Source organism: Gobio gobio, assembly GCF_949357685.1.
Source record: "Gobio gobio genome assembly, chromosome: 9".
Taxonomy (NCBI): Eukaryota; Metazoa; Chordata; class Actinopteri; order Cypriniformes; family Gobionidae; genus Gobio; species Gobio gobio.
Genome location: NC_137115.1, coordinates 11,005,374 through 11,031,366, shown reverse-complemented (window position 1 = coordinate 11,031,366; position 25,993 = coordinate 11,005,374). Strand labels below are relative to the sequence as shown.

Here is a 25,993-nt window from a genome sequence, read left to right as displayed (position 1 = left end):
CAACTTCTTGTTGTACACCGTTTCAGCAGTGTTTCGCTGAGCCGACTATGTGTAATGATTTCAGAGATGAAGCAGAGATTGAGAGAATTGCAACCGCCGGCCCATTGCCCAGGTCTTGATTGCTTGTTGATTTGGGGCCATGTTGAAACATTGCTGTAATTTATGTGATACTCTGGAGTATTTGCTGACTCTGTGGTTGTGTGATACTGATTTGATACGTGTGTTTATGTGTGTCTGTGTGACTAGATGAGTGAGTGTAAGTGTGGGTGTACACGGGCTGTGATTTGTTTAATAAGTTCTCCTTAACCGCATAATAGGAAAAAAATATTGCTCAATGTTTACTTTGTCATAGTTCAAGATACTTTGTCAAGTGTTCATTTAAGTATCAATTTAGTTTCAGAGGTTTCTCCTAAAATAAAACTATAATGTTATAAATCTAATGTGGATATCATAGCTCATATAATTTGATCTAGGAAGACGGTGATTAGAAATATTTGAGTTCATGTTCACTGTAAAAAATGTTCAGTTGCAGCCTTAAGTATAATCAACTTGGCTGTTCAATTCAATTATATTAAACTGAAAAGAAAAGAAAAAAGAGTTGTATCTCATATAACTAATAATAAAGTTGCAAATTGCTTAACTTATTTTGATGAGTTAATGCAATTTAAAAATGTATGTCTTCATGATTTATTAATCATACTTTTTTTTACAGTGAAATGTTTTACCATATTAAAGAAAAATCACAAATGAAGTTTCTTAAATTGGATAAATGTTTCTCCTGAGCAATATCTTTTCCATGTCTTCTCTAACAATATCAACAATGTCTCAAAGTGTGCTTAGATTTGCCAAGGTACCTCATAAGTGTGCAAGATCTCAATTTGAACTCTCCAGATTAATTTACCAATTCTGTATTCTTATAGTTCATAGTATGATTTAATCTCTCTTTTTTTCGTCTGTGCTATATAAAGCTCATTGTTTAAATGTAGACAGAGCACAGTTTGAGACGTTGGGATCTCTTAAGCAATATTTCTAAGAGAGACACAACTCTTAAAAGATCTCATTTGGGATTTTTGGTTCACTTTTAAATGTAACCATAGTAACACTTTATTTAATTGGCTGAGCTGACATGGTCATTGGCTGATGCTGTTACTCTCAAAATGTCCAAATATTGGCTGAATAATCATTCTTACTGATATGAGTATCTGTCTCTACCATCCATGGTTGTGTTCACTCATACAATGCATGAAGCCTGTAGATATCCCAAATAAAAAATGCTAGTGTACCTGTCCACTGTGAGATCTTTCAGATTTTGTTATGTATGAGAATGTTATGTATGAGAACTGCCTCTCTCTCTCTCTCTTTCTCTGGCCTGTGAGGTCCCATGGGAACAGAATGGAGATGCATTAAGCCACTCACTGTATTTACTTGTGCTGGATTGATGCTGATGGGCGGGGGCAGGCCCGGGGCGGCGGAATAGGAGATTGATCAGCACTGAATGCGTGTCAGGGGAGTCTTGACATCCACAACTGCTTTTCACGCATCCAGGCTGGAAAATCCATCATTCAAGAAGCTCCACGCCAGCCCTGACAGCCCACACTTACCACACAGATTAATCAGATATCAGTGGTGGAGCCAGGATACATGGTCAGCTCTTTATGATAGAGTGTTTTCTTGACAAAAAACAGTGTGTTTGTCAGATTTCTTGATAAATGACAGATCATCACCCGCACTGTGACGTGAATGTGTATGTTTTGTTGTAAACTAAGAGCTTGATGAGTACAGGAGTATAACATAACATAACATAACATAACATAACATAACATAACATAACATGATCTGCTGCCATAATCGTCTTGCTGTTCTTTGCATATGCAAAGGTGTGAAGTAAAGGAAGCACTAGAGGTGTTAAAATCATGATGAATTGCAGAGCTGCAATTACACTACACAACACAGGAGTTTAAACTGTCCCTTGGGGGTTTTATGTCACCTAAATGAAGAGCCTTATTGGGTTTGCTTTCAGCACAACGTCAATATAATACTTTTATTTTTGCATTCATCTTCGTGAGTGTCTGTTACAACTTCTATATTCATCAGGTTGGCTGCAGACATATTGAAAAGCAGACAAATTTATTTTCTTTCTTTGAGGAGCTACTCACTGTGTGACCTTACAGTCGGTGGAATAAAATCTTATCAGTGGCTTTTCACGTCCACGTTTAGTCAGATGGCAGCGAGGTCGTTTCTGTTATATCACTTGAATTGTATTGTGATGTATACCTTTACCACAATGTAAAATAACTTATTATGTATGATAATGCCATGATGTAAGATTTACCACCCACTACTTTTCTTAGCTGAGTTTATCAAGTAATGCTGCATAAAGAATGGAGTGGAAAGAGAGAGCGAGAAAAGCCACATTGAGTATATTCCAGCTGCACTGTTTATCTACCATTACAAAGAGGGTTTTGCCATCCTTTTCCAGAGTAGGAGTCGGCTTTTTCCAACAGATAACAATTCCCTTTTGCATTGAAAAGCCTGCCCAGCTGTGAGGAGGAAAACAGATAAACTGTCATTAAATGCTACTTTATATTTGAATTAAAGGCATTTCGAGCTCTGTTTGGGGTATGATATTGCCTCAAGCGCTTTTGTTACCTCTTATTGTCTTTATGTGTTTGCAAATTGGAGATAATGACAACAAAAAGTGCTATTCATATGCCAGATTTAAGAATCGTAACTCTGCATAAACAAGACAAATCAGGATCAAAGCCATTTTGGTCTAAAACCATAATGCTGCTGTAACCCTCTCTGACGCTTTAGACAAATATCTTCTCATGTAGATCTTCTCATTGAGACATAATCTTGGTATTTAAGGTTCTCTTTTGGATTCGCTTTGCCAAAAGTCTGGTCATTTCACTTGTCTGCAGAGATGCTGTGCTTCCAGTGCTGGCTGCCATCTCTTTACTTATTGCTTTATTTAGTAGACGTATTTATTAGCGGTGTCTGCAATTGCCATTTTGTCTTCCACACCTGACATGAAAAAGCGGATTTACGGTTTATATTTATAGGGAAATGGTGCAGCGAGAGTCCCCTGGCCGTTTATCAGTGCCACGGCGACTTGCAAAGCCTGATTACATGCAACTGACTCAAGGTTCCTGGGAAAGAGGGCTGCTGATTAAACCGTGAGCGGGTGAAAGTTGCATAGGACACAGGGAAATGCTTCCTCGGAAGGTGAAGTTGAAAGATCGCTCTTGCTGCTCTTTCTTTTCACTTGCCAACCGCTTAGTAATGAAATGCAGCGTGATTTCACAGCTACAAATCTGTGCCGTTTTATGCCCTAATCATCGCAGAGGGCATTCGTCTATCTGTCTATCCGTTGGGTTGAATTCTAACAAGTTATAGTACCCACGCACCTATATTTCACATGGACGAGCCCTCTGCAATGCCAGCCAATCAGGTTTACCCTGCCTTGGTTTGTTTTTGCTGAGATCTCCAGAGTATGACAGCACATGATGTATATTTAGCTGCTCGGGCTGCGCTTTGTCCTCGGTTGCAGCTCGGTGCGTCGGAATACTGAATGGCGTAGAGCAAACTCAGATGGTGCTGTGTGCCCGGCCCCCAAGCGTCGCAGAAGGGATGCTCTGCGTGCTGGAGGGGGGTCACGTGTTGACCCCATTGTGCGCACGAGTAAGTGCTCGACAGAAGCACGCTCGCTGCACATCGCCCAACCCCTCGCTGCCTCGGATTCAGGCCACTCCCCCCAGCTGCCATGCTCAGACTGAACTCAGCACATACAGCTAATTGATTGATTTGCTTGAATATCCTATACGGAGATGTACCCATCCCTGCTCTGGGGAACCATGGGGGGAGAGGAGAGGATAGAAAAAAATGGAGGGCGAGATTGAGAGTGAGAGACTGCATTAAAAAAGGAAGGGTTTATATTTTCATCCCTGGGAAGGATCTGTCACAATTCATTACTATACTTCATTGCCCTCACCCCCGTGTTTTCTTCGCACCAAGCGTGGCACTCGGGGTGCTTCAATATGGCAAGAAGCAGCAAAAGAGGACAAGTAGAGCACATGAGCAGCGGTAATGACAAAAGCATATTGCTCTTAAGTCAACACAAAGTTTAATGGGTTTTGCCACCCCACTGCAAGCTGCTGTCCGTGTGTTTAGATAAGCCAGTGATGACCCCTTCGTTTGAGTACGATCCCCTACATTTGGTCAAAGGTGGTTCCAGTCATCCTCAATGTCTTGACCATACGGTGGTGACATTTTCTCAACTTCACCTCCCCTTCAGTAGGATTTCAAGTTGGTTCACAGCCCCTGAGTGTTGCATTAACTGAACCAGCCCTTGTCAGTCGACTTGATCAAGTAAAAGTCAGCCACTGGGCCAAAAATGTGAGCACATCCCTTCCACTCAAGGGTCCTTTCTCAGCACTGGCAGGTGTGGGGAAGACCACTTGGCAAGTAGGGGGCATTTGATGCTTTCTCTCACTTCATTTCTACAAGTGAACTAAACAGAGGAGCTTTCAGAACTTGACTTATTTTTGGCAGAATTGTATTTGGAGAGCTTTTTGTTCTCCACAACACCATATGAAAGCATTTTTGTGGTCAAGGTTATTAAATGCGAGCCTGCCGCAGATTCTACCTCCTCAATGCTTCTCGAAGCGCTCTCGGAATATATTTTTTATGTGATTCTTCTTCTCTAAATTGAGTTTTCCTTCTATTTGTGAAGCCGAGAGTCAGTGGGAACGGATTAAAATGATGCAGCATCTCTGGAGATAGTGTTTTCATTTCATCGGCTCTGCTTCCTGCATCAGGGAAAGGAATGGCCTGTATTTGGTGGCATATATGTGATAAGATATTACATGATGTATTTTGCCAAGGTCAAAGTTGCACTTGAGAAGCAACTTTGCTCAAACCCCATCGAGAGTTTTGTCACTCTTTTTTTCCCCTGTAGTTCATATAACGAAATCCAAAATTGAATATACAATGACGAATTGTGCAGTAATGTGTAAGTAAATGCATTAAAAACAAATAAATACATCAATCAGTCTTCGTCAGTGCGGCAATGCAGAATTTATATATATATTATTATATATTATATTATATATATATAGTACATATCAAACGGAATGCGTTTCACACTGTGCTGCCATTTCGGCAATTCCCTGCAAATGATTCTCATCGTACCTCTAATCCGACAGCTCAGCCGAGCGGAGCAGTCATAGTTCATTACTTTTCCATCTATTGCTGTAATCTTCCACCTCATGTGGGTGAATCCTGCTGTCTATAATGCATGTGGAGGGCCATTGCGATGCATGGTTGGGGCCTTTTTGAGAAGGATGTTGTTTTTGAAGACGACAACGATGATGATGATGATGATAATAGTGATGCTGAGCTGCTTCAGGGTCTGTTTTGTGCGCAATGGCATGGTGCCATTCGTCTCAGAACCCTTGGGGCTGACATGTCACTCTCCTCTGTCCCTCACACATGCCCCATGATTGCTAGCGCTCAATGTGAAGTTCCACAAGACGAGATGCAAAGACTCAAAGGGAGATTCACTAAGAATGAACTTTCTTTCTCTCTGAATTTTTTTTAAACCAATGTTAAAGTTCTGAATTTATTGTATTACACAATGTAACCCCATGAGTATGCTAGTGTACATCTCAAAGCCTTTTTTTAAATACAATTTTTCCATTAACTATTTCCCCGCCAAACACAGAATTTTCCGTTATTTGTGAGAAAACGCTTCCCTGCCAAACACGGAATTTTCCGTGTTTCTGTGTTTTCACTGTTAGACACTAGGGGGGCGCTATTACGCATCATCTGGATGAGTACAGAATCTCCTGATCAAAACACAAGCGAGGAAGACGCAATAAAACAAGCGATCGTATGTAAGCAGATGCATATGAAAAATAACATGATTATCAACATTAAACAGCATATAAATCAAAACTATCTAATGTTACTGACTGAAATGTCGACCCAGGACAAGCTATAGGACTATGCAAGCATTAGGGGTGTTGATGGACTCGATCTACTCCATCTGTGTTTGATCATCGTTCTGAATCTCATCTGGATGTAGTCTTTGGCAAAAACTTGATTTTCTCAGCTTTTTGTTCAAAATGTTGCTTTTTTTTATAAAACTTACCCATATTTAAGTGTTGATAAAAAAGGAATGGATGAAGCTAGAATAAAATAATTATTTTGATATATTGCATGTTCAGAAATTCATACAACAAAATATTCTATGGGCCAATACCTATTTGTGAAAATTATCAAAAACCCTTTAGGTGGCTGGCAACTTTTTTTTAAAAACGCTGGCGGGAAATAGTGGGAAATAGTTCTTTATAGTTGATTATTGAAATCTAATATAGTTTTTTTTTCTTCTTAAAGCAACCCAAAATTGTTCTTCTATGTCATTGAGGCATTCCTATTATTTTGTGTGCATCTGGTACCTGATTCACAAAATTAATAAAAAAAAATATTTCTGTATAGAAAATAAGTATATTGTTTTTTCTCCTTGATTTGATTAAATACTGCTGCTATGATCACCATGAAATGGAATGGAAATCTCTTTTACACAAAATTACATGTATAGCGAAAAGCAGATGCTAATAGTGCAAATGGCTCTGTTTTTGTGAATAATGCATAGTTTATAATGAACCAAATGTACATTGGAAATAATGGCAGTTATGAATATACCAGCTTGGTTAATCTTGACTGAGATGCAATGTCTTCACTGAAATACTCACAAAAGTGGCGCAAACATTTAGTAATATGTCTTTCACCAAGCATGTTTAGGATTAGTAGACAGGAAACACATGTAAAGAGCTCTACTTAAATTCAGGCCTGATGAGTGCTCATATATGGGTCGCTCGTGTAATTCATTGAATATACACTCACATAATTTATACGTGTCATTACATGATTTAATTCCCATAATCAAGATTATTTGGTGTATTTGCGTATGACTAATTACATAACTACACTACGTGGCTTACATATGAAGCTGCGATTACACAGAACGCTACGGTTTCTTAACAAGTCTTAAGCAGTACAAGCTACATAGCTCTCAGTGCACTACCTAGAATTCCTTCGCTCTGCAACGTTTTCATTCTGCATGCATGGATGGTACATATATAGAATCTGATCAATCACAGCGTTTTCATTTGTGCAAACCAACACAGCCCTCACGTGCATGGTGCAATCTATCATATAGGATGTCTTCGTATGGCATCTCGTCCGTGTTTGGGAGCTGCGTGTGCTGTGGCACGTTTGAGAGAGATATTCTGCCCGATAGGGAGCCGCAGATGTTAAGTGAGTGTGACGCAGCAGGGCTGGAAGACTCACAGGGCCTGACAGCGTTCCCAACTACTGAACACAAGCACCCTCCACTATGGATAGGGAGAGAGGAAGTGGGGGTGGACATTTTGTTTTAGCACATGCTGACTCATGCCGTTGGGATATGACAGTAAGCCAGTGGTTAAGGTTAGGACATGAAAAAGGGAGTAACACAACAAAGGATCTTCTGTGTTCATCAAACATTCAGGCAGGCGTGCTAGTTAAAGTTAACACCGCCGTGGTAATGTCAGGATTTTAAATGTTTGCTCTTTAAATGAGCGTTGCGTCAGATACCATCCGAAATGGCTAATGTCTCGGAAAGGTCGCATGGTTCATTTGTCTTCCTTTGTTTCTTCTGGCGTCTTTTTTGGTTTGGTAACATGAAAGTGCGTGCCAAAATGGCTGCTCTGGTGTTTATGTCTTTTTACTAGCTTGGAGAGCTTCTATTAGAGGGAAAGGCTTAGGTTCAGGAAAATAAGAGCATATTTCTCTTGTTGTACTTTCTTTTTGTGCCCTTTTTCCTTCTATTATTATGCCTTGGAAAATGTTCATTTTAGACTGTATGAAACAATAGGATTTAAACATATGAGTCTGGTTTACTTTGCTCCTTTGAATTTTTAGGCTTTTTTTTCAGGTTGCAGTTCTCATTTTCCAGAACAAAACAATTTAATGCTCCAATAAAACTGTCATTTTTAGCTCTGGGACTTCCACATGCATGCCTTCAGCTTCACAGGTGCTGCTTACCCAGTTTTATGCTTTTTAATGTCCCCATGAAATGGCTTGACTAGCGTAGTTTTCTTTTCAGCATTCTCGTATTTTCCAACTGGAACATGAAGTTGAAGAAGGACATACCGAAGTGATTTAAAAAAAAAAGACTATGCTGTTTAGTTATGTTACATCCTTAAACATGATTAGCAACTTACTATTGGTAGTCGAAGGCAAGTGGTACATGAACATTCTCATTCTAGAGAGCATTTGATTGGACAAAAAAATGGATGTGCCACTGAGTGTGAATTTTTTTTAATGCACATAACTGTATCTATATTAAGAAATACACTAGCATATAAATGACCTCAACGCTAACAACTTCAATTGTTAGTTAAATGCACCTTTATAAGTTGGATAATTTGACCGCCTTAAAGTGAACTAGTCTACATTTAAAATGTTGGAAAACAAGTATTACCAGGCTTTAGCTGTTTAGTCTTAAAAATGCTAAGTACTAACGCTAATATGTCCTATGCTATTTATACAGTGAATTTTACTGGGTGTAGCTGTTTTGAATTTTATTTCTGTGGGAGAAAATCTATGAATGTTCATCTCACACTACCTAAATTCTATTTTGGTCCCTAGCACAGTCAGACAAACACCAACTGTGTTTTTTGTGCAAGACAGGAACGTTTTTGTAATGTGTAAATTTACAATAAAGTGAGAATCACAGTAGGCCTACTTATTTTTTGCATTTAAGTAACGTACCAGTACTATGGTTACCATCACATATTTCTGTTCACAAGCACTTATTTAGTGGCAGGTGAAATAGACTTTGAGTACCTTTTAATCTAACTTTGAACGTGTTACTGTAATATTATTTTAAACTGTCCTTATGAATTATGTAGATTTAAAACTTTGAATATGTGCTTTTCAAGACCCCTTCAAACTTTTAGTTTTGACTTCGGTGGGGTTCAAGCCTTAATTAGGGGCGTCTATACAATTAGGGTGTCTATGTTGACTAGCAAAAAAAAATGCTAGCTATTTAGCTATTCACAGTTTCTTTTTCCTGGACATTCTTGTCAGTCTTGTCTAATGTTACCAATTTGTAATCTAATCATCACAACGTGGGAATAGGAAGCTTAATCTCAGTGCTGTGTCTAAGGGTCTGTGTATTATTAATAAGGGTGTATCTTTTATTTTCAAGGTTTCTAAGTTTAGCCTTGTGTCGCTATGGAGCAAATGCTAATGTGTTTGGGGAATTAGGGGTTTACAGCTGGGGTTTAAACACCTCTCTGGGGCATTGTCAACTCATTTACATGAGAAAACCTTTTTAACCTTAATTCCACAGCACATGACTCTATTCAGCATGAAGGCTAATGACTTTTGCTGCTCCCTGTGACCGTTTGGTTTGCGTTAGCATTTTAAAGGAGTGGTGCTGAGTGTTTGAACAAAGGCAAGCTATCACACAATGTACAAGCACCATGGGAAAGGAAGGCCGGTGTGGCGCGTGGGTGAGACAGTCACTAGGGAACCTGGACTTCTGTGATTCAAGACACCAAGGGCAGCAAATAAAGGAGCATGACTTGATGTCGCTCAGCTCATTTCTTCGTTATATACGCCAGTAAAAGAGAAAAACTCAACAGGGGCTGCTGGGAAAGGAAGGTGGTGAGAATTCTCCTTCAAACTTTCTGTTGCACATTCTCATGATATCTTTATTGCTCAAATGATCTCTTATCCTTTTTTATTCATGTGCTTTCATAGATCAAGGTATTTTGCTCTCAGGATGTTGTGGGCACTCAAACAACGTAGATAATAATGGACTCAGTCCACAGTAAATGAAAGAGCAAATCACATATATTTCATACAATGTAATGCTCTTTTCATTCTTGTGCAGTAAAGTGCATTAGCTCTGGCAAGTGGATGTATCTTAAGTCCTGTTTACAAACCATATTTCAGAGTTCCCAGGCAATTCAGCCTTTATTCTTCTATCTCAGGTCCTAGAGAAGAGGGCCGACTTCAAAGAGCTCTCTTCCTGTCTCCATAAAGTGAAGTTGTGGGCTCTGCGTCATGTCTCATCCATGTAGCCTTTCTATTTTATGCACTGCACTGTCATAATTCTTAAAGGAGTGGGATTGTTAAGATGTTACAGTGATCAAGGTCTAAGCAGGAACACAGCGCTGGGCTACTACTGCACAGATGAGATTCCTTCCTGACTGCAGAGAGCACACACACTCACCAATATAAGTGTGTGCACAGTTGTCTTATGCTTCCTGGCAGTTTTCCATCACCTCAGCACACACTATCTCAGCCCATCACAGTCAGACTCCTTCTTGAGTTCACATGGGATGACTGGGACACAGAAACACCTCCCAGTACACACACTGATACATTCTGTCCTGATTTCTGTCTTACCTGCAGCAGCTTGTTGATCGAACACACTTTTTTCATCTTCAGTCTCTTCTGCCCTCCGTTCTTTTGCCAACCACAAAGTATATTTTTGGACATAAGGTGATAATGTATAACCATCCATACATATAACCATCCATCCATGGCAAATACTTTTGTAAAAAAAAAAAAAATTATATATATATATATATATATATATATATACAGTGTTGCCACAGTTACTTTGAAAAAGTAACTTAGTTACTTTACAGATTACTTGATTTTAAAAGTAACTAAGTTACTTTACAGATTACTTGATTTTAAAAGTAACTAAGTTAGATTACAAGTTACTTTATTAGTTACATTCATCAGTTGCCGACAACACCTCTGCAACCTCAACATAAAAATGACAACCGTTTTTGCCAACACTAAACATAAAACATGTTACTAAACATAAAACACTAAACATAAAACCCTAAACATGTTAATGAAAAGGTACAAATTACTTTGTGTTTTTATTAAATACATTTATGAAAAACAATTTATATTTAATTTTTAATTTATATTTATATATGAATGTAAATAATTATATGGGCCTACACAAATAATATAAAATTACAAGATTTATATTTTATTGTAAACGTAATGTGCAGCTCTGTAAAGGGACAACAAATATATGATCGATCCGTGAGAACAATATATTTTTTAATAATCTTTAAGTGCACAAAACTATGAAAATATATGAAACGCTTCAAAACAGAGCGGCAACAAAGCGCTTATGCGCATCCCGGGTGCAGAATGATGCGCTTAAAGCAACATGGAGTCAGTGTGCAGTGCAGCGCAAGTGCACATTGAAAAGTCCACGGCATAAAGAGAAGATGAGCGTTGAGCCCACATATCCTAGTCTACTATGTAGCCTATCGGTCCAAACATTCACTGATTATTTGTTTCTTCACAGTTTTTAATTCTGGTTATTGTGCGTGTGATGCTAATTAATAGTCCTTGTGTTGTCACCTGAGTAGCGAGCACAACATCTTTCAGAAACCGCTAGATAAACTCCAGGAAGATAAATTATTTTATCAACATATCAAGTATTATAACGGGAATATATCATATGGAGTGAGCTTTACCGCTGACTGCTGACTGGAACCGAACGACGCGCAGTTTGAATGCTGAACGGAGAATGATTGAGCTACAGCGGAGGAAAGACATTCAGCTATGGAATGGCTTTAGATGACTTTGTAGCCTACTAGCAAATAATAATATACTAATAATGATTGCTGAAGGATAATGTGACAATATATATTTCTGATGATTATTTAATTATCACGACATGCCTAATCTGAGCAATTGACTGCCTGTCTTGAGTTTTGTCGACAGACGGAGGCGGCAAGAAATTTGACGGAGCGGCCACCTCGTAATTCTCTATGCAGGAAAAACCCTGCTGAGACTAAACAAGAAAGCAAAAATATATATTTTTACTAAGGAAAATTACAAAAAAAGTAACTCACTGTGACTTGGATAAGTTACTTTAATCTGATTACTGGTTTGGAAATAGTAACGCGTTAGATTACTCGTTACTGGAAAAAGTGGTCAAATTAGAGTAACGCGTTACTAAGTAACGCGTTACTGGCATCACTGTATATATATATATATATATATATATATATATATATATATATATATATAATCATGATACATGTCACGCAGACTTCTGGGAATGCAAATTGTACGGTATTAAAATACAATAATTACCCCTGTAAATTAGACAGTAATGCATAGATATTACTTGGTTCTGTAACTTACACTTTATTCAATTATAATTTTTATACTGTAACTTTTTTTTATGTTTTTTTTTTCTTTACAAAAAACAAACATGCATTATTTTTGGTACATGCACTGTGGTATTGCCATGATTTTGGACAAGTGCATGATTATACTTTTATAATAATACCATGCTATTCTTTGAAGTTGCTTAGAGTCCTATGTAAATACCATTGCATTTGAATATGACAATCATTTGATATCGTTGAAAGTACATGGTATTATTTTGTTGTCTTGTTAAAAAATATTCCATTTATTTGCAGTTTCCCGATCTCTTTTCTTATACAAAATACTAATACATTAAATCACAAGCACAGAGAAAGTAATTGAAATTAATTGATGAAAAGTTGTGAGAACCCTCAGGAGCAAAGCAGGAATGCAAGACTGTGATGGAGAGAGGGAAAAATGTGGGCAAAGGCAGGAACACGGATAATACCTTTCTAACATCTTCATATCCCACTCCATATTTCACCTACAGCATGTTAAGTCAGTGGCCGGTTGAGAAGCTCAGTAATGTATGTGCACTTTAATGGGGTGCTAGAGGAAGTGAGTATAGAGGTGGCATTATGGAGGACAGATAGCGGCGGAGAAGGACTCTCTTGCATAAGCGTTTTCTATCTGATCTCATCTATTAGGTCTCTCGCTCTTTCTTTCCATGAGTTGCCCTGGGATCAGTAAGAGCGTTTAAGATTACATGTTTGCTAGCAGAGGCCAACCGAAGAGGTGAAAATAATTGGCTCTGTAGCCTAACCTCCATCTCATCTCATCCTCATCCCCTCCACCTGCTGCTGGCTGTCCTCTTGTGAATGACAACAAACAAACCCTACGGTCTGTCCGCCTATCCCATGTTTCCGTCTTTCCTCCATGGTGTCTGATTCCCAGTCGAGAGCCGCATCTAGCCTCCCCCAGGCATGCAATCAGCATTGCTGGATGTGCCTGCTGATTGGGTGCAAGGCTTGCTGGGAAATCCAGCTCAGGGCAATTAGTTTAAGAATGCCAGGCTAAAATGCTATAATGCCACACGGACACCCGGCCCACCAAGGCTACGATGAGCCCAGTGTGTGAATAAGGCCAAGTGTAGAGAACAATAACAACAACCGAAAAGGCTTCTGGGGCACGGAGGTCCACACCGAGAAACAATGCGATCTCAGTGGAAGGAAAAATGCGAGAGAAGGAGGGCAATCACGAGGGGTTGTATAAGCGAGTGAGGGTGATTATGGGAAAATGGGCTGTTTAGAGAAGGATGATAAACATTATGAAGGTGCTACAGATGGTTGCGGGTAGGGGACGGCTCTGTGGGGGGAAACAATAGTGAATGGGCAACACTGTGGTCATTAAACTCTAATTTGGGTTGACGGCAGAGAGATGCCGTTGATGTGTTTTCCCAGAGAGTGAGTTTACAATGCTGATGAGATCCTCATTGGAGCAAACGGAAGGTGTGACCTCACCCCAGCCCCACTTTTCTTCTCATAATTGCAATTTATGAATGTATGGTTTTCTGTGCCTGTAAGACTGTTCTTCTGCCTGTATTAATATCAATAAGTCCTTACGTATATACACAAAAATTAGCACAATTACTATTTTAAAATGCGGTTATTGCAACTTTATGAGGTCACTGTGTGGCACAATAAAGTTTGATGGTGGTTACTAGAATTAGATAAATGATAATCGGTTTGACTGGTAATATTTGCTGTTATTCATATTTTATTTGTTATCATTTTTCAAGCGAGTAATGCGTAACATTTGTATCTTAACAGTTAGACCTAGCTCTAAATTTGCATCTGTTTAGATCACAATGCAACTTTGCGTAAATGTAATGGAAAGTTGTTGTAAATGCAAAGTAGAGAGCTGAAGTATTATGATGGGAAAAATTTTAATACGGAGGATGCTTTGTAAATGTATATTTTGTGGATGCTTATGTAACTCTGGCCCAGCGTTACATGTGAACTCAGCTGTGCTTGATAGAACGCATTGACTTTGAACATTCATTTGTCCTCAAAGACACCACACAAAGGGTCTAATATGAACGTTGTCGCAGGGTTTAAGGCATAAAAGAGGCCCCATTTTAAAATAATAGAGGTTACTGAACTGCAGTGAAATTAACCATGAAGGCTATTGCAACTAATGGTAGAAAAAAAAAAGAATCTTACGCAATTGCTTTTATATAACCCAAGCTTGGCTCAACATAAAGGGCTGTTTTTAAAAAAAAATCACCATCCCACCTTGGCTGTTTGGATCCAGCAAATTGTCAGGGGCTGTAATTTTCGAGTGATTTACAGAATGGCTGATAATAAGAAAATGGTTCATTTGCATTTATGTGTGGCCTCACAGTAAAACTGCCTAATTGGGAATGATGGATCCGGGCTTGTCCTCAAACTCAGCTTCTGAGGGAGAACAATCAATGATAAGTGTCATTGCTCTGTCTTTTCGCATGCAGGATTCAGATGAGCGATTATGGTTAACAAAAGAACCCATCAGCACACCCCGTTGTCCCATTTTTGATTATTTAACGTCAATACAAACACCTGATGATTAATTTTTGGAAGGAAAGACTGAATCAGGAAAAAAAAATTGATATCAAAGTAGCTACACAATGTCTGTTTGCTCATGAACATAGTAGTTCTATTCTTATCGTAGGAACTTGGAGTGTGCTCTGACAGTGTGTTCTGCTGTACTCACTTGAGTTCTGTTTTGAGCGAATGTCATTGGAGAGATTAAATGATCACAACAGGCATTTATTGTGTGATCACTCTTTGCTTCATTTGAGAAAAAGACATATACTGTGACAGGAGGAACAAGTCTGTTCTTGCAGCTTCAGCCCAATTGAAACCCCTACGGCTACGCTTCCAAAACGAACCAAAAACACCCATATTTCCAGTTGCACAGCCTAAATCAAGCGATTGTTCTCTGACAGTCACGTACTCATCCTGTTCTCTTCAGAGGCTGTGATTCGTGCGCGAGTGTTTGTATTCTGTGGGAATCGTTGAGACCTCAGCACCGTTTCCTGATCAGCGGAGTGCAAGCCGGGTTCAGAGATAGAGATGCATTTAACAGAGGCACCCTGCATTTAACTGGCCTGCGGCCAACAGGCTACAACACTGCTCTGTGCGAGGATAATAACAAGTATGGAAATAAAATGAGGGAACAGGAATTGCACCCTTTTCCTTGAAGCATTATTTGTACGCTCACTTCTCACTCCGCACTCCTAAGCTCACCAAACTTATAAAAAGTACCAGAAAGTACTATGGTAATGCCAGGTTTTGGACAGGGTATCACCAAGGTACATGTTCAAAAACATGGTACATTTCAGAAAAACATGGTTTTACCATAAAAACATAGTATCATTATAGTACATGTTCGACAAAACATGGAATCATCATGGTGCATGTCCAAAAAAACATTGTATCCTCATTACCTTGATAGATATATCACTGTTATTATACCATGTTTTTTAGCACATACCATGGTGATGTTTTTTTTTTTTTTGTCATATGATAGAGAGAGCAGACAGGAAACTGTACATTGAAGTGCCATCTTGCAACACGTTGAAGCTTAAATACCATAGTATTGTTTAAAGTACCTTAAATCCATTCAGAAGATCATAGTACATGAACATAGTAACCTTTCAGTATTGTAGTTAGGGATGGTGGGTATGTAATACAGTTTTTTTGCCATCATAAAGTAAATACTGTCATCCCTTTCCATATCTCAAAGTACCTTTGTGATATGGAATACCGCGCTGTAACATATTGCCACAGTATATTGTAACGATCTTTATCAAACACACCCAGAACATCACACTTGCCTTTGTCCTCAGTTGTGAATGTCCTTGATGCAGTGATTTTTCCCCTTAGGTTAACTGCATTCTCTTGCCCAAAATGCTCAATATCTTAATACAGAGGACAGCTATCTGTCACAGAGCATGAGTGACACACTTAATGTGAATCAGAGAGGCCTTTTTTCTGCCTTTGGTTCCGTGGGGTTTTTAACCTTCTCATATTGGTGATGTTGCGGTCTCGCCAATGTGTAGACAATTACAGGGAAGGCTACTACAGGACCAACTCTGTGGCAAAACAGCCACTCCCATCTTTCTAAGAGTGGGTGAGTGTGGGAAAAAATATAGAGAGAGAGATCTTTCAACACACAGCATCCGTTAGGTTGCGTCGTTACTGTTGTCTCCTGCTGAAGACGTTGAAGTCGAGGAAGCGGTTTAACTGGTCCTCAGGTGAGATTTTGCTGGCGTGGGCAAATTTTGCAAGACTGGATTTGTGTCTTATAAATGCGTCTGTTCCTTTCAAGAGAAGCACATTTCGAACTTGTTGACTGTATTGTCATCTTACTTTACACGGTTAATCTCACCCCTGAGGACAGGAGAGTGTGGTTTCCTCTTACACTCATCCTACGCTTCATCATTTTCCCTCGTTGTTTCCTCGTCCTCAGGTCTGAAAGTAGCTGGCAATGCATTCAATTGTATCCCCCACCTGCCTGTTTTCTGTCCAGAGCTTCCCTTTGCCAAACTCCTACAAAATTTGACAAGGTCACTGAATGCTCGGATTGAAAAAACATACCCGTCATCTCAGTGTAGGCCCATTAATATTACTGCATCCTGAGTCTACAAGTCCTCAGTGAATCGTTCCATTTACTTCTAGCGATGGGAAGTGCATTTGTTATAAGACAAATGCATTGGGCAGTCAAATCCCTGTTCGATTCAGCTAAGCGCTCCCGTCTATAGGCTCTTTAGGGACGTCTTAGCAGGTTTTCTCATTGTGTCTGCTGTGCTGTTTTTTTATAATCATGTTGTGATTCTCCTGGCTATATTCACCTCCGTTTTAACCATCTCTTTTCCCCAGCAAGCTGGCTCGGCTTGGGGTACATCTGGCGCTTGCATCTGGGAGACTGGAATGCAGAGTGTGGATGCAGGTGTCTCTGGTAACGGGGCGCATATATAAGCATGACAGACTCGGGAAGTATATTTGTTCCCAATATAGATGGACACTCGACACTCTGTAATTACTTTGCTGTCTGGTTTGTTGTTTTACAGCAACGGATTTTAATGGGCATGAAAGAGAAATAACAAGCCGTTTCAGCACACAACATGCATTGGACAGTTCTAACTTGTCCATTCCAAGCTTAAAAAGACCATTCCCTGGTGGTTGTGCAGAGGTACATTGTTGATTCCCATGGCTCTCCTCTTGAGAAGCTGACCCCTGCTTGTGCTATTGCATTTTGGGTTATATTTCCCTCTGCTGGGAAGCTGGTTGACATTTTTAATTCGTTTTCCTGTCCCAGCTTGTTTCTCGATGCCAGGTAGGCCTATTGAATGCGAAACAGTAGGATTATGGATGCCTGGATTTGTCCCCAAGTTCTGGAAAGGGAGGACGGTGGGTTATTGAATTGCAGCAATGAATGAGGCTCCATTTTCAGCCTTTATTTTACGGAAAACATAAATATTGAACTCAAGTGGAGGCGGTGTGCTCTCATTGTGTGAATGTCTCAAATGAACGGCTAATTGAACTTTAAACATCAGGGCGAAAGGAGCGATTGCGGAATCAAACCTTATACAAATAGTGAAAAAACTCATTGGCACGGTCATGCACCGCAGTTCCTAATTTAACAAATTAAATTATTCTAGACAGTGCCCATCATGATCTAAAAATAGAGTGCCTTTCCTTGAGGATATTTTTCTGCTGTTTTGCATCCATAAAGCTCTTCTAAACTGCGCGCTGCTGCTCGGATAAAAATGTGATGCTCTGCACGCTCCAGTCTCTCCCATTACGCCATTTGGCATAACAAGCTCAGCACTTCCTCTTCGCTTTTCGACAGGATTGTGCAGTTGCCATCTCCCTCTCTTTCGTCATCTTCCTCTACTGTCAAGTCAATATTGCGCACCCAAAGGCAGCATGTCATGTGAGCCGCACAGAAGGAATCGTGCACAAAGCCAGGCATCATGGGGCCGCACACATATAAGTGCACACGTGAGCGCAGTGTGCTTATATTTTTTATGCATGCTTGAAATGGGTGAGGATAGCCCAGATCAGGCTTTGTTTTTTCAAGGATCAATTTTCAGAGTGCCACATTTGCACAATACGATACTTCAGTCTACCAAACCCCAGTGGACGCTGGTGTGTGGTTTAGTTTTTGAAGCCGTTTTGTGTCTGCACAGACAAAGTGTCTGTAATGGTGTTATATTACTGCAACTTATTTAGTCAAAAATGCAACTGAATGCAAGTGATTTTTCTCACTCTAGTGATTATTACCCAATGGTATTTGCACACCAATCAGTTTTTGTGATATGAAAGATGTTGTTTTTTTCTTGTCTAAATGTATGTGTTCCTTTGTTTTAATGTCTACTCTTTACTCTGTGCTCATTTGTCATTCTGTTAGACGCTAGGGCTGAGCTATATATCCTTTTTTTTCCTATTGACAATATTTGGTACATATCTCAAAGTATTTGTTGAAATGTTTTAAATCACAAATTGTTTAGACCAAACAGGCACTATTATCGATTAGGTTCAAAATGTTTAATGCAAGAAGTATAAATCTAGTCAAAATGATCAAGGACCCACGTTTTTTTTTGTTTGTTTTTTTCACATATTTAAGAATAATATTGCGTCGTTGTCGTCCATATGCACCAAATTACAAAATAATAAACGGCAGTATTTATCTTTATTGTATTTTTTTAACCATTTCAGCATATGAAAATTGCCATTCAGGGACATCCATGTATATTTTTTTAAATAATGTATTTTGAAGTGATTTATTGTAATGAACAGTATGTAATGAATCACTGAAATTAACTTACCAAATATAAATATCAATGCAGCATGTTGAGCATGCTGCATGTCATTTCCTCTATTGTTGTGGCCCTCCTTCCTCTCTCCATTTTCTTTTTTCCTCAGCTTGCAACTTGAAGGTCATCGAGTGAGAGTGTTGTCAGACAGGGAGGGAGTGTAAAAAGCATCCTCACACACAGGCTCTCGGGCCTTATGTTCATATTAATGCAGATGTTCGCTGGCCTTTGGTGAGTCAACTGGCATTAAAACATCTCAGAAAGAGATCAGAAGGCAATGCTCTTTGAACAAAATAGAGCAAAACCACTCAACCTTGCATTTGTGTCCACTGTTTCATTGAAAGGTCATTCTGATATCAAAATAACACACAGCGTCAATGCTGCAGGTTTTTGTCTCCAAATTTACGTAGGCTAAACTCTAAAAATCAAAATTACAGTTCTTCAGAGTTGTAATTTCAGACCATGTGTATTATCAATGGTTAAAGTCAACATTTAAATGACATTAACAACCCATTTTACTTCCTGAGTTGTATGTTTTTTTGAGGAAAATAAGAAGTAGCAAGACAAAAATGTAGAGTGGGACAGGGTTTTATCCATTTCATTTTGAAAAATGGATGTTTAATAACAGAATAGAGCAAACTCTAACCCGTAAGTAAAAACGGTTGGCTTTGATTCCATGTTGATTTTTAAATTTGAATGGTGAAGAACAGTTTTAATTGCAAATGACCATACAATCACATGACTTTTAGTCTGATCCTGTTTGTCTTCTGGTGGTTTGGCTTGTGGACACTAAGAGTAACCACCCTTTTACATTATTTACCAGTTAATTCCCAACCATTGTGTAGTGGTGAGAAACTATTGCTGAATCATTGTTCCTATTGAACGAAGTGTCTTAAGTAGGTGTTTTTGACATTTTTCCTTTTGTCTTGACTGATGTAGACCCCAGCGCAGTGGTCACCATGAACTCCTCTGAGGATTCCCACCGTCTGTTTGTGCTTTTTTTTTTACAGCCGTGCCACCGCCTGTAAAAAAAAAATCTACAATGAGTTCATTGATCCACCATTTTCAGTGGCTATTGAGTGACCCTGTTGAGGAGCAAGACCTTTGTGGGTCTTATTTCCCTCTGTGGCAAAGAAGCAAAGGCTTAGGGATTGTGGGATTGGGTCTTGAAGTCATACGCTGAGAAATGATTGCTCGAACTAACTTCTTCAGTGTAGAATTGCATCAGCACTATTCAACAGACGAGTGTGTCTTGACTCACTCAGCCATTGTGGGTTAAAGCCTTGCCACTGCTACCTCATGAGATTTCGCAGTGGCCAGACTCCCTGCGGTTGAACTGCTGCTCCCACTTCTTGAGAAACATATGCATCATTTGTGAGACAATTAATGAGAAGTGTACGATCAGAGCGGGCCGCCAGTTGTGAGCCTTTGGGCGTTATAGAAAAATCATGTTTCTGCTTGTTGTGATGCTTCGCTTTGCCTTTACTCACACTGACTTCCTGGCACACCTGCATTGCGTTACGTCTGAATGCTTAACAGGTTTTTCTCAGGTGCATATGCCAAGTGTCATCTATAGACACCTTTGTTGATTAAAGAAACAGCTGCCATCTGGTCGGGCTGGGTGACAGGTTTAAGTGTCACCTTTGCCTTGTAGACTTGGCTGGGCTGTGGCACAAAACAACCTTGGAGCCCGGGACTTGTCACAGTCCACTGGCCAAGCGGAGTGCTGCAAGCCGCATGGTGAGAAGCAGAAGAGTCGGACCGTTCAAGTCTCAAGCTGTAGGGGTGGGACACGCCATTAACAGCAGAAGCGGTGGCAGCGGTACAGTCCAGTGTGGGAGGGTAGAGTCGCCCTGCCCTTCACAGGGCTAATCAACCAAACCCTGTGCTGCCTGAGGACTGCCCACACTGCGTTGATAAGAAGGCCTGTTTAAAATACGGTGCAGCGTGGGGCTTTCTGCCTCACTAGACTGCAAGATGAAAAAGCATGAGATGGCCTTGTCATCTGGCATTCTTTTAAGTAGGTCACTATAAGGTTCACTTGATTTCGTCTAAGCGAATCGGGTGCACGGCTTGGAAACGCTCATACATATTCATCAGCGCTGTTTTTGTTGTGTTGCCTGCATATTTAATCCTTAAAGCTGTAGTATTACAATAACAAATCAAGTAATTTGTGTGTACGCTTTTTCTAAATATGAAAATTAATAATTGCATTGTTGATAACTGAAAGAGTTGCCTGATTTGGGAATACAACCAGATTATTAACTGGAACTCAATTCAAGTTTCCCCACAGCGGTGTAAATGGTTACCTTTGATCATTGTCGAACTAAATGCATGAATTATGGATACATAAAAAAACAAGTCTTAATTATCATTGTAGACTTGAGTGTGTGCAGTATGTTTTAAATTTTGGAAGATTTCTGGGTAGAATTTGTTGTAGAATGAGTTGAGCTCAAACAGTAGAGCAGTGGTGCCAAACGTAGCTCCTGGAGGACCACAGTCCTGCAGAGTTTAGTTCCATCCCTGCTCCAACACACATAAGTGGGTTATCAACATCATTCTCTGGCTGCTGTCCCACATTAGTTAGCAACTTTTTGGGGGGAGTACTTTGGTTTGGGGCAAAAATCGAGCTCAGAGCCCTCTCCTCGAACAGCACGCCAAATACGTATACCTTACGACTTATTTGTAACTCGTAAAACATAAGCCACGTTTCCACTGCAGGAACTATCCCCAAGAACTAGGAACTTTGGGGCGGTACACGATGTGTTTCAACCACAGGGACCAGGGTCTAAATGAAGTTCTGTGGTAAAAAACCCCCCTCAGAAAGTCCCTGCTCACGAGGAAGTACTTTTTCAAAGTTCAGGAACTTTCAGGGATGGGACTTGGGCGCTGAACATGCTGATTGGTTGAGTTGTCACAGCATTTTGATTGGTTGACTCCACGCAGCATTTTATTCCAACCACAAGTATGTTGCGGTACATACAGTAAGAGTTGTTTGCTATTCGAATCAACAATGGAGTTTAAAAAATATGACAGATGGACCGACGACGATGTTCAGGCTTTATTAAGCTTATATGCGCAGTCCTACGTCACCGGACTCACCGGACTAATTTGCCTAATCTTCACAGTACTTTAGACTGCGATGGAAAAACAGACAGCAACAGGTTTGGGGGGGGGAAATTTCCTGGGACAAATTGTTCCGGGGAATTTCAGTGGAAACGCAGCTATAACTGTAGTTTTCAAGTAACCCTGAAGAACTTGATTAGCTGGATCAGGTGTGTTAGGGTTGAAGCTAAACTCTGCAGGGCTGTGGCCCTCCAGCAACTAAGGGCGTTTTCACACCTGAAAGTCAGCACCAAGGTCCGAACCGAAGTTCATGTTTTGATAATTTTTATATATTCGGTTAGTTTTGGTTTGGTTTCACATTGCAATTATGTGAGCGGACTAAAGAACTTTACATGACGCACTTGCGTCCACTCGTCATCATCTATGTGGGCGGCATCTGGACATTTATTGGTTTGTAAACGGACGTGCGTCTGACGTCAGCGTCTTTGACAAGAATGAATGAACGGACGCATATCGTTGCCACTATTGAACAGTGCGCATTGCTTGACTATTTTTTATTCGTTACGTTTAAAAGTGGACATTTCAAGCTTTATATACACATATTTCTCATGTTTGTGAGGCAAGTAGCCTGCTGAGTTTCGGTTTATTTGAGACCCGCTCCAGTTCATGTGTAACGCATGTGATCGCTCCCACGATTACTGTCTGCTATAGACTTTTTGCCTCTTATTTATTAAATCCAGGCAATTATCTGATTAAACGTTGATTAAAATTAAGATACAATTTATACAAAACGAAATTCCCATTAAAGAAATGCTTTCTAAGCAAAATCATACAAAATTTCGTTCAAAATTATTTCTGACTTCTGACAAATTGCGCATATTTTCACTTTTCATAATAATGTAGCCTAGATTGAATTAAAAAATAACGTTATAATATTTAAACATAAACAGGAACTTCCTGTAAATGGTCTGAAAGTCTGAACCATACAGAAAATGCTTTCACACTAGAAACGAACCGAACCTTTGTTCAGTTTGATCCGGACCGAGACTGCCTCTTTTCGTCTGACCAAATTTCGTCTGTTTGGTCCGGACCGTGGTACGGGGGAGGTTTCACACCTGCAATTTTGATTCGGACCAAACTGAAAAGTCAGAAAATCCGGACCAAACAAGGTAGGTGTGAAAACGCCCTAAGTTTGGCACTCTTCTGAAGTAGAGAGTGGCACTAGCAATGGCAAGGTCATGGGTTCGATTCTGAGGCAATGCATTATTATATAAAATGCATACCTTGAAGTTTATAAAAGGCATACCTTAAATTCAAGTCGGTTTGGATTAAAAATCTGCCAATTGCATGATATTTTCCTGAAGCTGATTTTGCAATGATGGTGTAGAGCTTGTAAAAGAGCTTCATAAAATAAACACAAAGAGATGAATTCATCCTCTCACCAGTCAAGTTCGTGTGAACATTTATGCCACATCACGCTAGAATAAACACGACTAAACAAATGTGACAGTTTTGGGATTTTACTTGTCTCATGCACAAGAGTTGAATCCTTTCAAAACTAAAACAAACATTCTTACATTTTACACTCCACCAAGTACAAACACATACCTTGCGGCTGTAGATAATATGATGTACAGAAAACCGAATGTCAGATTTGTTGAACATGAACCATTCTAATGACCGCAGTCACCGCACTTGAAACAGAGGGATTGTGTGAGGATGGGTTTACCCATGCCTGTTTTTGAAGATGTTTTTGGCTTGCGAAACTAGGAAGATTATTGCCTCCATTAACAGCTGTAGTGGCGCTAGAAGCAGTACTTGTTTCCCATGCAAATGCGTTCAGAAGAGGATCCATGGACGTGTCGTCTTAATCTGATATACACAGTGTCATAGCAACATGGTGCTAAAGGAGCCAACTGAACAGCTTTTGCCTGACTTGATTATAATAACAACAGACGTATCAGAAAAAAACATGTTTTTTTTTTTTGTGTGCGCACCATTAAAGTTATTATTCACTCTCTCTCAGGTCATTCCCAAATTACCCATATTTATTTTTTTCATTGGGATACAAAAATAGATGTTTTGAGAAGTGTTTGAGCTGCTCTTTTCCATGAAAGTGGACAGCAATATTTAATGTGAACATTCCTATAAAACAAATGATGTGTTGTGGTGCAAAATCATTAGAATCTCATACTGTGTAGACAAGTACATATCACAGAATAAACAAACACAAAGAAGAACAGGTCTCACCTTCTTGAGAATGATTTCCCACAGAGGTGTCAAATGGGTCAATAAATAAATATTAAAGCAAAACATCATGTAGGGTAAAAGTGAAACATGTGCCCTGCTGTCTGATATAGTTTATCTATAGGCTAGTGCATTAAAAAATGTATATAAAAATGTATATAAATCACATAATCCTTTTTTTTATTAGTCAACATTGAAATGCTAATGAGAAAATTGGTCAAAATTAATCAATACTACGTAAATTAAAAAGTTATTGTCCTAGAATTAGTATTTTGATGTTAAGAAATACATTAAATGTGTACTATTTATTGTTCAATCTTTTAAAAATCTGACATTTAATGTGACCCACATTTTGTACACCGTTTTTTTTGCAAATGAACATTGAGTACCTTTTTATCTTTCAAAAAGCTTGCTTTCATCATTGTGGGAAACTGAAGCAAGGTCAAGCAATCAACGGTTTTCTGTGTTTTTTTTTTTTTTTCATGAGTAGTATCAGGCTAGACAGGTTAAGCCACTGTGCTGGATGGGAGAGGATTTCTGAACTTGCAAAACAGGAGATACTCCTGCACCTGGCAGTAGAACGAAGTGCGCCGGGCCTGATAGAGTATCCACAAAACGCATATCAGTTCTAAGAATATAGTTGAGGTCACACTACACCATTTCCATTGTGCAGAGGAGTATTACGTTTTCAAAGTAAGATGAAGGCACATAATGGCTTTGAAGGAGGAAAATGAGTTTGCAGGCAGGTTCTGGGGAGGTTAAAGTAGTATTCTATTCTTGGAAGTTTCATTCTGAAATATATTGCTCCGGCAAGCATCACTATCACTATTGCTCATACTTAAGGTTAGGAAATTGAGCATAATCGTAACACCAAGTATTGAACTTCAGCATGTTTGTGCTGCATGAATGATACCTGAAACTTCTGACTTGTTGAAGAGATATACACTATTGCTTTTTGAGCGATCAGACTTACTTTTTTGATAAGTGAAAGGGATGGGGGGAAAAGTCACAAACTTACATGGAAGACTTATCTAGAGACCACAATATCATATAAACTTGGAGCTTCCACACAGATTGTAATTTTGCATGGGCAAAGGAAACTAATTTTCTTCAGTAAATATAAAAGTATAGTCACAAGATTTATTAATAAGTTTGGCTTGCAACTGTAAACTGTAACACGTATTGGAAAGAAAGTCGCCTGTAATGATCAGTAATTATTTGGCATAACCTTAGAAAGCAGAAAAACAGTCCTTAGGAATTTCTTTTAAAATGTTTTGCTTTTCATAGACATAAAAATCCCACCAACACATTTGCAATTGTAAACCTAATGCACTTGGGCTAAAGTGCAGTCATCTAAAATAAACATTGAGGTCCATGGGTTCAGTTAACATTTCTGCAGTGTGTTGATTATAACTTTTGCTGCCTGGTTAATAGTAATCAGACTGTCACCTTGATATAACGTGGCACATATAATGAATTGCTTACTCAAAACAGCAGGAAAAGACAAAAGAAAAAAAAACGTTTCAACTTCAATTTATAAATTTTTGTCACCATTTGTCATCACATTTGGGCAGTTTGTAAAGGTTAATAAAGGCCTTCTGATGCGAATTGATGGGTTTTGTAAGAAAA

At 39.3% G+C, this 25,993-nt stretch overlaps 1 protein-coding gene across 6 annotated transcripts in view; it reads left to right on the top strand.

Annotated features, from left to right (window-relative positions):
- nectin1b (nectin cell adhesion molecule 1b) overlaps window positions 1-25,993 on the top strand; it is a 313,306-nt gene that overhangs the window by 21,869 nt on the left and 265,444 nt on the right. The gene's annotated exons all lie outside the window — the stretch shown is intronic.